This window comes from Diplotaxodon limnothrissa, linkage group LG3 (assembly GCF_057381915.1).
Source record: "Diplotaxodon limnothrissa isolate DT_005_m linkage group LG3, D_limnothrissa_male_GT1.1, whole genome shotgun sequence".
Classification (NCBI taxonomy): domain Eukaryota; kingdom Metazoa; phylum Chordata; class Actinopteri; order Cichliformes; family Cichlidae; genus Diplotaxodon; species Diplotaxodon limnothrissa.
In genome coordinates this window covers 68,553,218-68,565,758 of record NC_140598.1, presented here as the reverse complement: position 1 = coordinate 68,565,758, position 12,541 = coordinate 68,553,218, and the positions used below count along the sequence as shown (strand labels likewise).

Below are 12,541 nucleotides of genomic sequence, written 5' to 3'. Positions count from 1 at the left end.
GCAAGCAGCACAGGGCCTGGTTTGGTGAAGATGGCCTCGGCCAGAAGCGCAGGGCCTGGTGTGATGTGAGTGGCCTGAGCAAGAGCCACAGGCCCTGGTGTGGTGTAAGTGGCCTCAGCCAGCAGCCACAGGCCCTGGTGTGGTGTAAGTCGCCTCAGCCAGAAGCCACAGGCACTGGTGTGGTGTAAGTGGCCTCAGCCAGCAGCAAAAGGGCCCTGGTGTGGTGTAAGTCGCCTCAGTCAGCAGCCACAGGCCCTGGTGTGGTGTAGGTGGCCTCAGCCAGCAGCCACAGGCCCTGGTGTGGTGTACGTGGCCTCAGCCAGCAGCCACAGGCCCTGGTGTGGTGTAAGTGGCCTCAGCCAGCAGCCACAGGCCCTGGTGTGGTGTAAGTGGCCTCAGCCAGTGCCACAGGCCCTGGTGTGGTGTAAGTGGCCTGAGCAAGAGCCACAGACCCTGGTGTGGTGTAATTGGCCTCAATAGCAACTAATGCCCTGGTGTGGTGTAGGTGGCCTCAGCCAGCAGCCACAGGCCCTGGTGTGGTGTAAGTGGCCTCAGCCAGCAGCCACAGGCCCTGGTGTGGTGTAAGTGGCCTCAGCCAGAGCCACAGGCCCTGATGTGGTGTAAGTGGCCTGAGCAAGAGCCACAGGCCCTGGTGTGGTGTAAGTGGCCTGAGCAAGAGCCACAGGCCCTGGTGTGTTGTAAGTGGCCTCAGCCAGCAGCCACAGGCCCTGGTGTGGTGTAGGTGGCCTCAGCCAGAAGCCACAGGCCCTGGTGTGGTGTAAGTGGCCTGAGCAAGTGCCACAGGCCCTGGTGTGGTGTAATTGGCCTCAATAGCAACTAAGGCCCTGGTGTGGTGTAGGTGGCCTCAGCCAGCAGCCACAGGCCCTGGTGTGGTGTAAGTGGCCTCAGCCAGCAGCCACAGGCCCTGATGTGGTGTAAGTGGCCCCAGCCGGTCACTCAGGCCCTGGTGTGGTGTAGGTGGCATCAGCTAGCAGCACAAGACATTGGAAAACAGCCAAAAGCAATGTCGTTAATGTGCCCTCATTAATGGGGAGCTGCTTTTGGTCTTTTAATACACCCCTTCTCTGGATCAAAAGCGGTTCAATGACATGAAAATGAAAGGCTTACAGCACCAGATATTCCCAGGCAGTCTCCCATCCAAGTACTAACCAAGCCCAGCCCTGCTTAGCTTACGAGATCAGACGAGGTCGGGCGTGCTCAGGGTGGTATGGCCGTAAGATGCTGGCCCCAGCACAATGTCTCAATTTATGGATTCAAGTGATTAGGTGGCAAGTACCTGAAGTTACGAAGACAATCCTATAACCATACCTGCATGTTTGCATAATACCCTAACCCAAAGGCTCAGTTTGGCATTTATCCAACAGCACAGGCCCTGGATTGTTGAAGATGGCCACAGCAAGCAGCACAGGGCCTGGTTTGGTGAAGATGGCCTCGGCCAGAAGCGCAGGGCCTGGTGTGATGTGAGTGGCCTGAGCAAGAGCCACAGGCCCTGGTGTGGTGTAAGTGGCCTCAGCCAGCAGCCACAGGCCCTGGTGTGGTGTAAGTCGCCTCAGCCAGAAGCCACAGGCACTGGTGTGGTGTAAGTGGCCTCAGCCAGCAGCAAAAGGGCCCTGGTGTGGTGTAAGTCGCCTCAGTCAACAGCCACAGGCCCTGGTGTGGTGTAGGTGGCCTCAGCCAGCAGCCACAGGCCCTGGTGTGGTGTAAGTGGCCTCAGCCAGCAGCCACAGGCCCTGGTGTGGTGTAAGTGGCCTCAGCCAGCAGCCACAGGCCCTGGTGTGGTGTAAGTGGCCTCAGCCAGTGCCACAGGCCCTGGTGTGGTGTAAGTGGCCTGAGCAAGAGCCACAGACCCTGGTGTGGTGTAATTGGCCTCAATAGCAACTAATGCCCTGGTGTGGTGTAGGTGGCCTCAGCCAGCAGCCACAGGCCCTGGTGTGGTGTAAGTGGCCTCAGCCAGCAGCCACAGGCCCTGGTGTGGTGTAAGTGGCCTCAGCCAGCAGCCACAGGCCCTGGTGTGGTGTAAGTGGCCTCAGCCAGTGCCACAGGCCCTGGTGTGGTGTAAGTGGCCTGAGCAAGAGCCACAGACCCTGGTGTGGTGTAATTGGCCTCAATAGCAACTAATGCCCTGGTGTGGTGTAGGTGGCCTCAGCCAGCAGCCACAGGCCCTGGTGTGGTGTAAGTGGCCTCAGCCAGCAGCCACAGGCCCTGGTGTGGTGTAAGTGGCCTCAGCCAGAGCCACAGGCCCTGATGTGGTGTAAGTGGCCCCAGCCGGTCACTCAGGCCCTTGTGTGGTGTAGGTTGCATCAGCTAGCAGCACAAGACATTGGAAAAGAGCCAAAAGCAATGTCGTTAATGTGCCCTCATTAATGGGCAGATGCTTTTGGTCTTTTAATACACCCCTTCTCTGGATCAAAAGCGGTTCAATGACATGAAAATGAAAGGCTTACAGCACCAGGTATTCCCAGGCAGTCTCCCATCCAAGTACTAACCAAGCCCAGCCCTGCTTAGCTTCCGAGATCAGACGAGGTCGGGCGTGCTCAGGGTGGTATGGCCGTAAGCTGCTGGCCGTAAGCTGCTGGCGCCAGCACAATGTCTCAATTTATGGATTCAAGTGATTAGGTGGCAAGTACCTGAAGTTACGAAGACAATCCTATAACCATACCTGCATGTTTGCATAATACCCTAACCCAAAGGCTCAGTTTGGCATTTATCCAACAGCACAGGCCCTGGATTGTTGAAGATGGCCTCAGGAACCAGCACAGGGCCTGGTGTATTGTACATGGCCACAGCAAGCAGCACAGGGCCTGGTTTGGTGAAGATGGCCTCGGCCAGAAGCACAGGGCCTGGTGTGATATGAGTGGCCTGAGCAAGAGCCACAGACCCTGGTGTGGTGTAATTGGCCTCAATAGCAACTAAGGCCCTGGTGTGGTGTAGGTGGCCTCAGCCAGCAGCCACAGGCCCTGGTGTGGTGTAAGTGGCCTCAGCCAGCAGCCACAGGCCCTGATGTGGTGTAAGTGGCCCCAGCCGGTCACTCAGGCCCTGGTGTGGTGTAGGTGGCATCAGCTAGCAGCACAAGACATTGGAAAAGAGCCAAAAGCAATGTCGTTAATGTGCCCTCATTAATGGGGAGCTGCTTTTGGTCTTTTAATACACCCCTTCTCTGGATCAAAAGCGGTTCAATGACATGAAAATCAAAGGCTTACAGCACCAGGTATTCCCAGGCAGTCTCCCATCCAAGTACTAACCAAGCCCAGCCCTGCTTAGCTTCCGAGATCAGACGAGGTCGGGCGTGCTCAGGGTGGTATGGCCGTAAGCCGCTGGCCCCAGCACAATGTCTCAATTTATGGATTCAAGTGATTAGGTGGCAAGTACCTGAAGTTACGAAGACAATCCTATAACCATAACTGCATGTTTGCATAATACCCTAACCCAAAGGCTCAGTTTGGCATTTATCCAACAGCACAGGCCCTGGATTGTTGAAGATGGCCTCAAGAACCAGCACAGGACCTGGTGTGTTTTACATGGCCACAGCAAGCAGCACAGGGCCTGGTTTGGTGAAGATGGCCTCAGCAAGCAGCCACAGGCCCTGGTTTGGTGTAAGTGGCCTCAGCCAGCAGCCACAGGCCCTGGTGTGTTGTAAGTGGCCTCAGCCAGCAGCCACAGGCCCTGGTGTGGTCTAAGTGGCCTCAGCCAGTGCCACAGGCCCTGGTGTGGTGTAAGTGGCCTGAGCAAGAGCCACAGGCCCTGGTGTGGTGTAAGTGGCCTCAGCCAGCAGCCACAGGCCCTGGTGTGGTGTAAGTGGCCTCAGCCAGCAGCCACAGGCCCTGGTGTGGTGTAAGTGGCCTCAGCCAGTGCCACAGGCCCTGGTGTGGTGTAAGTGGCCTGAGCAAGAGCCACAGACCCTGGTGTGGTGTAATTGGCCTCAATAGCAACTAATGCCCTGGTGTGGTGTAGGTGGCCTCAGCCAGCAGCCACAGGCCCTGGTGTGGTGTAAGTGGCCTCAGCCAGCAGCCACAGGCCCTGGTGTGGTGTAAGTGGCCTCAGCCAGAGCCACAGGCCCTGATGTGGTGTAAGTGGCCCCAGCCGGTCACTCAGGCCCTTGTGTGGTGTAGGTTGCATCAGCTAGCAGCACAAGACATTGGAAAAGAGCCAAAAGCAATGTCGTTAATGTGCCCTCATTAATGGGCAGATGCTTTTGGTCTTTTAATACACCCCTTCTCTGGATCAAAAGCGGTTCAATGACATGAAAATGAAAGGCTTACAGCACCAGGTATTCCCAGGAAGTCTCCCATCCAAGTACTAACCAAGCCCAGCCCTGCTTAGCTTCCGAGATCAGACGAGGTCGGGCGTGCTCAGGGTGGTATGGCCGTAAGCTGCTGGCCCCAGCACAATGTCTCAATTTATGGATTCAAGTGATGAGGTGGCAAGTACCTGAAGTTACGAAGACAATCCTATAACCATACCTGCATGTTTGCATAATACCCTAACCCAAAGGCTCAGTTTGGCATTTATCCAACAGCACAGGCCCTGGATTGTTGAAGATGGCCTCAGGAACCAGCACAGGGCCTGGTGTGTTGTACATGGCCACAGCAAGCAGCACAGGGCCTGGTTTGGTGAAGATGGCCTCGGCCAGAAGCACAGGGCCTGGTGTGATATGAGTGGCCTGAGCAAGAGCCACAGGCCCTGGTGTGTTGTAAGTGGCCTCAGCCAGCAGCCACAGGCCCTGGTGTGGTGTAGGTGGCCTCAGCCAGCAGCCACAGGCCCTTGTGTGGTGTAAGTGGCCTCAGCCAGCAGCCACAGGCCCTGGTGTGGTGTAAGTGGCCTCAGCCAGTGCCACAGGCCCTGGTGTGGTGTAAGTGGCCTAAGCCAGAGCCACAGGCCCTGGTGTGGTGTAAGTGGCCTCAATAGCAAATAAGGCCCTGGTGTGGTGTAAGTGGCCTGAGCAAGAGCCACAGGGCCTGGTTTGGTGAAGATGGCCTCAGCCAGAAGCGCAGGGCCTGGTGTGATGTGAGTGGCCTGAGCAAGAGCCACAGGCCCTGGTGTGGTGTAAGTGGCCTCAGCCAGCAGCCACAGGCCCTGGTGTGGTGTAAGTCGCCTCAGCCAGAAGCCACAGGCACTGGTGTGGTGTAAGTGGCCTCAGCCAGCAGCAAAAGGGCCCTGGTGTGGTGTAAGTCGCCTCAGTCAGCAGCCACAGGCCCTGGTGTGGTGTAGGTGGCCTCAGCCAGCAGCCACAGGTCCTGGTGTGGTGTAAGTGGCCTCAGCCAGCAGCCACAGGCCCTGGTGTGGTGTAAGTGGCCTCAGCCAACAGCCACAGGCCCTGATGTGGTGTAAGTGGCCTCAGCCAGTGCCACAGGCCCTGGTGTGGTGTAAGTGGCCTGAGCAAGAGCCACAGACCCTGGTGTGGTGTAATTGGCCTCAATAGCAACTAATGCCCTGGTGTGGTGTAGGTGGCCTCAGCCAGCAGCCACAGGCCCTGGTGCGGTGTAAGTGGCCTCAGCCAGCAGCCACAGGCCCTGGTGTGGTGTAAGTGGCCTCAGCCAGTGCCACAGGCCCTGGTGTGGTGTAAGTGGCCTGAGCAAGAGCCACAGACCCTGGTGTGGTGTAATTGGCCTCAATAGCAACTAAGGCCCTGGTGTGGTGTAGGTGGCCTCAGCCAGAGCCACAGGCCCTGATGTGGTGTAAGTGGCCCCAGCCGGTCACTCAGGCCCTGGTGTGGTGTAAGTGGCCTGAGCAAGAGCCACAGACCCTGGTGTGGTGTAATTGGCCTCAATAGCAACTAAGGCCCTGGTGTGGTGTAGGTGGCCTCAGCCAGAGCCACAGGCCCTGGTGTGGTGTAAGTGGCCTCAGCCAGTGCCACAGGCCCTGGTGTGGTGTAAGTGGCCTGAGCAAGAGCCACAGACCCTGGTGTGGTGTAATTGGCCTCAATAGCAACTAAGGCCCTGGTGTGGTGTAGGTGGCCTCAGCCAGCAGCCACAGGCCCTGGTGTGGTGTAAGTGGCCTCAGCCAGCAGCCACAGGCCCTGATGTGGTGTAAGTGGCCCCAGCCGGTCACTCAGGCCCTGGTGTGGTGTAGGTGGCATCAGCTAGCAGCACAAGACATTGGAAAACAGCCAAAAGCAATGTCGTTAATGTGCCCTCATTAATGGGGAGCTGCTTTTGGTCTTTTAATACACCCCTTCTCTGGATCAAAAGCGGTTCAATGACATGAAAATGAAAGGCTTACAGCACCAGGTATTCCCAGGCAGTCTCCCATCCAAGTACTAACCAAGCCCAGCCCTGCTTAGCTTCCGAGATCAGACGAGGTCGGGCGTGCTCAGGGTGGTATGGCCGTAAGCTGCTGGCCCCAGCACAATGTCTCAATTTATGGATTCAAGTGATTAGGTGGCAAGTACCTGAAGTTACGAAGACAATCCTATAACCATACCTGCATGTTTGCATAATACCCTAACCCAAAGGCTCAGTTTGGCATTTATCCAACAGCACAGGCCCTGGATTGTTGAAGATGGCCTCAAGAACCAGCACAGGACCTGGTGTGTTTTACATGGCCACAGCAAGCAGCACAGGGCCTGGTTTGGTGAAGATGGCCTCAGCAAGCAGCCACAGGCCCTGGTTTGGTGTAAGTGGCCTCAGCCAGCAGCCACAGGCCCTGGTGTGTTGTAAGTGGCCTCAGCCAGCAGCCACAGGCCCTGGTGTGGTGTAGGTGGCCTCAGCCAGCAGCCACAGGCCCTTGTGTGGTGTAAGTGGCCTCAGCCAGCAGCCACAGGCCCTGGTGTGGTGTAAGTGGCCTCAGCCAGTGCCACAGGCCCTGGTGTGGTGTAAGTGGCCTGAGCAAGAGCCACAGACCCTGGTGTGGTGTAATTGGCCTCAATAGCAACTAAGGCCCTGGTGTGGTGTAGGTGGCCTCAGCCAGCAGCCACAGGCCCTGGTGTGGTGTAAGTGGCCTCAGCCAGAGCCACAGGCCCTGATGTGGTGTAAGTGGCCCCAGCCGGTCACTCAGGCCCTGGTGTGGTGTAGGTGGCATCAGCTAGCAGCACAAGACATTGGAAAAGAGCCAAAAGCAATGTCGTTAATGTGCCCTCATTAATGGGCAGCTGCTTTTGGTCTTTTAATACACCCCTTCTCTGGATCAAAAGCGGTTCAATGACATGAAAATGAAAGGCTTACAGCACCAGGTATTCCAAGGCAGTCTCCCATCCGAGTACTAACCAAGCCCAGCCCTGCTTAGCTTCCGAGATCAGATGAGGTCGGGCGTGCTCAGGGTGGTATGGCCGTAAGCTGCTGGCCCCAGCACAATGTCTCAATTTATGGATTCAAGTGATTAGGTGGCAAGTACCTGAAGTTACGAAGACAATCCTATAACCATACCTGCATGTTTGCATAATACCCTAACCCAAAGGCTTAGTTTGGCATTTATCCAACAGCACAGGCCCTGGATTGTTGAAGATGGCCTCAGGAACCAGCACAGGGCCTGGTGTGTTGTACATGGCCACAGCTAGCAGCAGAGGGCCAGGTTTGGTGAAGATGGCCTCGGCCAGAAGCGCAGGGCCTGGTGTGATGTGAGTGGCCTGAGCAAGAGCCACAGACCCTGGTGTGGTGTAATTGGCCTCAATAGCAACTAAGGCCCTGGTGTGGTGTAACTGGCCTCAGCCAGCAGCCACAGGCCCTGGTGTGGTGTAAGTGGCCTCAGCCAGAGCCACAGGCCCTGATGTGGTGTAAGTGGCCCCAGCCGGTCACTCAGGCCCTGGATTGTTGAAGATGGCCTCAGGAACCAGCACAGGGCCTGGTGTGTTGTACATGGCCACAGCAAGCAGCACAGGGCCTGGTTTGGTGAAGATGGCCTCGGCCAGAAGCGCAGGGCCTGGTGTGATGTGAGTGGCCTGAGCAAGAGCCACAGGCCCTGGTGTGGTGTAAGTGGCCTCAGCCAGCAGCCACAGGCCCTGGTGTGGTGTAAGTCGCCTCAGCCAGAAGCCACAGGCACTGGTGTGGTGTAAGTGGCCTCAGCCAGCAGCAAAAGGGCCCTGGTGTGGTGTAAGTCGCCTCAGCCAGCAGCCACAGGCCCTGGTGTGGTGTAGGTGGCCTCAGCCAGCAGCCACAGGCTCTGGTGTGGTGTAACTGGCCTCAGCCAGCAGCCACAGGCCCTGGTGTGGTGTAAGTGGCCTCAGCCAGAGCCACAGGCCCTGATGTGGTGTAAGTGGCCCCAGCCGGTCACTCAGGCCCTGGTGTGGTGTAGGTGGCATCAGCTAGCAGCACAAGACATTGGAAAAGAGCCAAAAGCAGTGTTGTTAATGTGCCCTCATTAATGGGCAGATGCTTTTGGTCTTTTAATACACCCCTTCTCTGGATCAAAAGCGGTTCAATGACATGAAAAGGAAAGGCTTACAGCACCAGGTATTCCCAGGCAGTCTCCCATCCAAGTACTAACCAAGCCCAGCCCTGCTTAGCTTCCGAGATCAGACGAGGTCGGGCGTGCTCAGGGTGGTATGGCCGTAAGCTGCTGGCCCCAGCACAATGTCTCAATTTATGGATTCAAGTGATTAGGTGGCAAGTACCTGAAGTTACGAAGACAATCCTATAACCATACCTGCATGTTTGCATAATACCCTAACCCAAAGGCTCAGTTTGGCATTTATCCAACAGCACAGGCCCTGGATTGTTGAAGATGGCCTCAGGAACCAGCACAGGGCCTGGTGTGTTGTACATGGCCACAGCAAGCAGCACAGGGCCTGGTTTGGTGAAGATGGCCTCGGCCAGAAGCGCAGGGCCTGGTGTGATGTGAGTGGCCTGAGCAAGAGCCACAGGCCCTGGTGTGGTGTAAGTGGCCTCAGCCAGCAGCCACAGGCCCTGGTGTGGTGTAAGTCGCCTCAGCCAGAAGCCACAGGCACTGGTGTGGTGTAAGTGGCCTCAGCCAGCAGCAAAAGGGCCCTGGTGTGGTGTAAGTCGCCTCAGTCAGCAGCCACAGGCCCTGGTGTGGTGTAGGTGGCCTCAGCCAGCAGCCACAGGCCCTGGTGTGGTGTACGTGGCCTCAGCCAGCAGCCACAGGCCCTGGTGTGGTGTAAGTGGCCTCAGCCAGCAGCCACAGGCCCTGGTGTGGTGTAAGTGGCCTCAGCCAGTGCCACAGGCCCTGGTGTGGTGTAAGTGGCCTGAGCAAGAGCCACAGACCCTGGTGTGGTGTAATTGGCCTCAATAGCAACTAATGCCCTGGTGTGGTGTAGGTGGCCTCAGCCAGCAGCCACAGGCCCTGGTGTGGTGTAAGTGGCCTCAGCCAGCAGCCACAGGCCCTGGTGTGGTGTAAGTGGCCTCAGCCAGAGCCACAGGCCCTGATGTGGTGTAAGTGGCCTGAGCAAGAGCCACAGGCCCTGGTGTGGTGTAAGTGGCCTGAGCAAGAGCCACAGGCCCTGGTGTGTTGTAAGTGGCCTCAGCCAGCAGCCACAGGCCCTGGTGTGGTGTAGGTGGCCTCAGCCAGAAGCCACAGGCCCTGGTGTGGTGTAAGTGGCCTGAGCAAGTGCCACAGGCCCTGGTGTGGTGTAATTGGCCTCAATAGCAACTAAGGCCCTGGTGTGGTGTAGGTGGCCTCAGCCAGCAGCCACAGGCCCTGGTGTGGTGTAAGTGGCCTCAGCCAGCAGCCACAGGCCCTGATGTGGTGTAAGTGGCCCCAGCCGGTCACTCAGGCCCTGGTGTGGTGTAGGTGGCATCAGCTAGCAGCACAAGACATTGGAAAACAGCCAAAAGCAATGTCGTTAATGTGCCCTCATTAATGGGGAGCTGCTTTTGGTCTTTTAATACACCCCTTCTCTGGATCAAAAGCGGTTCAATGACATGAAAATGAAAGGCTTACAGCACCAGATATTCCCAGGCAGTCTCCCATCCAAGTACTAACCAAGCCCAGCCCTGCTTAGCTTACGAGATCAGACGAGGTCGGGCGTGCTCAGGGTGGTATGGCCGTAAGATGCTGGCCCCAGCACAATGTCTCAATTTATGGATTCAAGTGATTAGGTGGCAAGTACCTGAAGTTACGAAGACAATCCTATAACCATACCTGCATGTTTGCATAATACCCTAACCCAAAGGCTCAGTTTGGCATTTATCCAACAGCACAGGCCCTGGATTGTTGAAGATGGCCACAGCAAGCAGCACAGGGCCTGGTTTGGTGAAGATGGCCTCGGCCAGAAGCGCAGGGCCTGGTGTGATGTGAGTGGCCTGAGCAAGAGCCACAGGCCCTGGTGTGGTGTAAGTGGCCTCAGCCAGCAGCCACAGGCCCTGGTGTGGTGTAAGTCGCCTCAGCCAGAAGCCACAGGCACTGGTGTGGTGTAAGTGGCCTCAGCCAGCAGCAAAAGGGCCCTGGTGTGGTGTAAGTCGCCTCAGTCAACAGCCACAGGCCCTGGTGTGGTGTAGGTGGCCTCAGCCAGCAGCCACAGGCCCTGGTGTGGTGTAAGTGGCCTCAGCCAGCAGCCACAGGCCCTGGTGTGGTGTAAGTGGCCTCAGCCAGCAGCCACAGGCCCTGGTGTGGTGTAAGTGGCCTCAGCCAGTGCCACAGGCCCTGGTGTGGTGTAAGTGGCCTGAGCAAGAGCCACAGACCCTGGTGTGGTGTAATTGGCCTCAATAGCAACTAATGCCCTGGTGTGGTGTAGGTGGCCTCAGCCAGCAGCCACAGGCCCTGGTGTGGTGTAAGTGGCCTCAGCCAGCAGCCACAGGCCCTGGTGTGGTGTAAGTGGCCTCAGCCAGAGCCACAGGCCCTGATGTGGTGTAAGTGGCCCCAGCCGGTCACTCAGGCCCTTGTGTGGTGTAGGTTGCATCAGCTAGCAGCACAAGACATTGGAAAAGAGCCAAAAGCAATGTCGTTAATGTGCCCTCATTAATGGGCAGATGCTTTTGGTCTTTTAATACACCCCTTCTCTGGATCAAAAGCGGTTCAATGACATGAAAATGAAAGGCTTACAGCACCAGGTATTCCCAGGCAGTCTCCCATCCAAGTACTAACCAAGCCCAGCCCTGCTTAGCTTCCGAGATCAGACGAGGTCGGGCGTGCTCAGGGTGGTATGGCCGTAAGCTGCTGGCCGTAAGCTGCTGGCGCCAGCACAATGTCTCAATTTATGGATTCAAGTGATTAGGTGGCAAGTACCTGAAGTTACGAAGACAATCCTATAACCATACCTGCATGTTTGCATAATACCCTAACCCAAAGGCTCAGTTTGGCATTTATCCAACAGCACAGGCCCTGGATTGTTGAAGATGGCCTCAGGAACCAGCACAGGGCCTGGTGTATTGTACATGGCCACAGCAAGCAGCACAGGGCCTGGTTTGGTGAAGATGGCCTCGGCCAGAAGCACAGGGCCTGGTGTGATATGAGTGGCCTGAGCAAGAGCCACAGACCCTGGTGTGGTGTAATTGGCCTCAATAGCAACTAAGGCCCTGGTGTGGTGTAGGTGGCCTCAGCCAGCAGCCACAGGCCCTGGTGTGGTGTAAGTGGCCTCAGCCAGCAGCCACAGGCCCTGATGTGGTGTAAGTGGCCCCAGCCGGTCACTCAGGCCCTGGTGTGGTGTAGGTGGCATCAGCTAGCAGCACAAGACATTGGAAAAGAGCCAAAAGCAATGTCGTTAATGTGCCCTCATTAATGGGGAGCTGCTTTTGGTCTTTTAATACACCCCTTCTCTGGATCAAAAGCGGTTCAATGACATGAAAATCAAAGGCTTACAGCACCAGGTATTCCCAGGCAGTCTCCCATCCAAGTACTAACCAAGCCCAGCCCTGCTTAGCTTCCGAGATCAGACGAGGTCGGGCGTGCTCAGGGTGGTATGGCCGTAAGCTGCTGGCCCCAGCACAATGTCTCAATTTATGGATTCAAGTGATTAGGTGGCAAGTACCTGAAGTTACGAAGACAATCCTATAACCATACCTGCATGTTTGCATAATACCCTAACCCAAAGGCTCAGTTTGGCATTTATCCAACAGCACAGGCCCTGGATTGTTGAAGATGGCCTCAAGAACCAGCACAGGACCTGGTGTGTTTTACATGGCCACAGCAAGCAGCACAGGGCCTGGTTTGGTGAAGATGGCCTCAGCAAGCAGCCACAGGCCCTGGTTTGGTGTAAGTGGCCTCAGCCAGCAGCCACAGGCCCTGGTGTGTTGTAAGTGGCCTCAGCCAGCAGCCACAGGCCCTGGTGTGGTCTAAGTGGCCTCAGCCAGTGCCACAGGCCCTGGTGTGGTGTAAGTGGCCTGAGCAAGAGCCACAGGCCCTGGTGTGGTGTAAGTGGCCTCAGCCAGCAGCCACAGGCCCTGGTGTGGTGTAAGTGGCCTCAGCCAGCAGCCACAGGCCCTGGTGTGGTGTAAGTGGCCTCAGCCAGTGCCACAGGCCCTGGTGTGGTGTAAGTGGCCTGAGCAAGAGCCACAGACCCTGGTGTGGTGTAATTGGCCTCAATAGCAACTAATGCCCTGGTGTGGTGTAGGTGGCCTCAGCCAGCAGCCACAGGCCCTGGTGTGGTGTAAGTGGCCTCAGCCAGCAGCCACAGGCCCTGGTGTGGTGTAAG

The 12,541-nt window shown here is 56.8% G+C and overlaps 8 non-coding genes and 2 pseudogenes across 8 annotated transcripts; all 10 read right to left on the bottom strand.

Moving 5' to 3' along the window:
• Window positions 1-1,121: 1,121 nt before the first annotated feature.
• LOC146637258 (5S ribosomal RNA) lies at window positions 1,122-1,240 on the bottom strand (annotated as a pseudogene).
• Window positions 1,241-2,458: 1,218 nt separating this feature from the next.
• Window positions 2,459-2,577, bottom strand: LOC146637257 (5S ribosomal RNA). The gene has a single exon (XR_014905831.1). It is a non-coding gene; the product is annotated as a 5S ribosomal RNA (ribosomal RNA).
• A 637-nt stretch (window positions 2,578-3,214) lies between these two features.
• LOC146637256 (5S ribosomal RNA) lies at window positions 3,215-3,333 on the bottom strand. Its single transcript, XR_014905830.1, has one exon. It is a non-coding gene; the product is annotated as a 5S ribosomal RNA (ribosomal RNA).
• A 940-nt stretch (window positions 3,334-4,273) lies between these two features.
• On the bottom strand, window positions 4,274-4,392 carry LOC146637255 (5S ribosomal RNA). The gene has a single exon (XR_014905657.1). It is a non-coding gene; the product is annotated as a 5S ribosomal RNA (ribosomal RNA).
• Window positions 4,393-6,233: 1,841 nt separating this feature from the next.
• LOC146637254 (5S ribosomal RNA) lies at window positions 6,234-6,352 on the bottom strand. Its single transcript, XR_014905829.1, has one exon. It is a non-coding gene; the product is annotated as a 5S ribosomal RNA (ribosomal RNA).
• Window positions 6,353-7,174: 822 nt separating this feature from the next.
• LOC146637253 (5S ribosomal RNA) lies at window positions 7,175-7,293 on the bottom strand. The gene has a single exon (XR_014905622.1). It is a non-coding gene; the product is annotated as a 5S ribosomal RNA (ribosomal RNA).
• Window positions 7,294-8,390: 1,097 nt separating this feature from the next.
• Window positions 8,391-8,509, bottom strand: LOC146637252 (5S ribosomal RNA). Its single transcript, XR_014905828.1, has one exon. It is a non-coding gene; the product is annotated as a 5S ribosomal RNA (ribosomal RNA).
• A 1,336-nt stretch (window positions 8,510-9,845) lies between these two features.
• On the bottom strand, window positions 9,846-9,964 carry LOC146637251 (5S ribosomal RNA; annotated as a pseudogene).
• A 982-nt stretch (window positions 9,965-10,946) lies between these two features.
• Window positions 10,947-11,065, bottom strand: LOC146637250 (5S ribosomal RNA). Its single transcript, XR_014905827.1, has one exon. It is a non-coding gene; the product is annotated as a 5S ribosomal RNA (ribosomal RNA).
• A 637-nt stretch (window positions 11,066-11,702) lies between these two features.
• LOC146637249 (5S ribosomal RNA) lies at window positions 11,703-11,821 on the bottom strand. The gene has a single exon (XR_014905825.1). It is a non-coding gene; the product is annotated as a 5S ribosomal RNA (ribosomal RNA).
• Window positions 11,822-12,541: the final 720 nt, after the last annotated feature.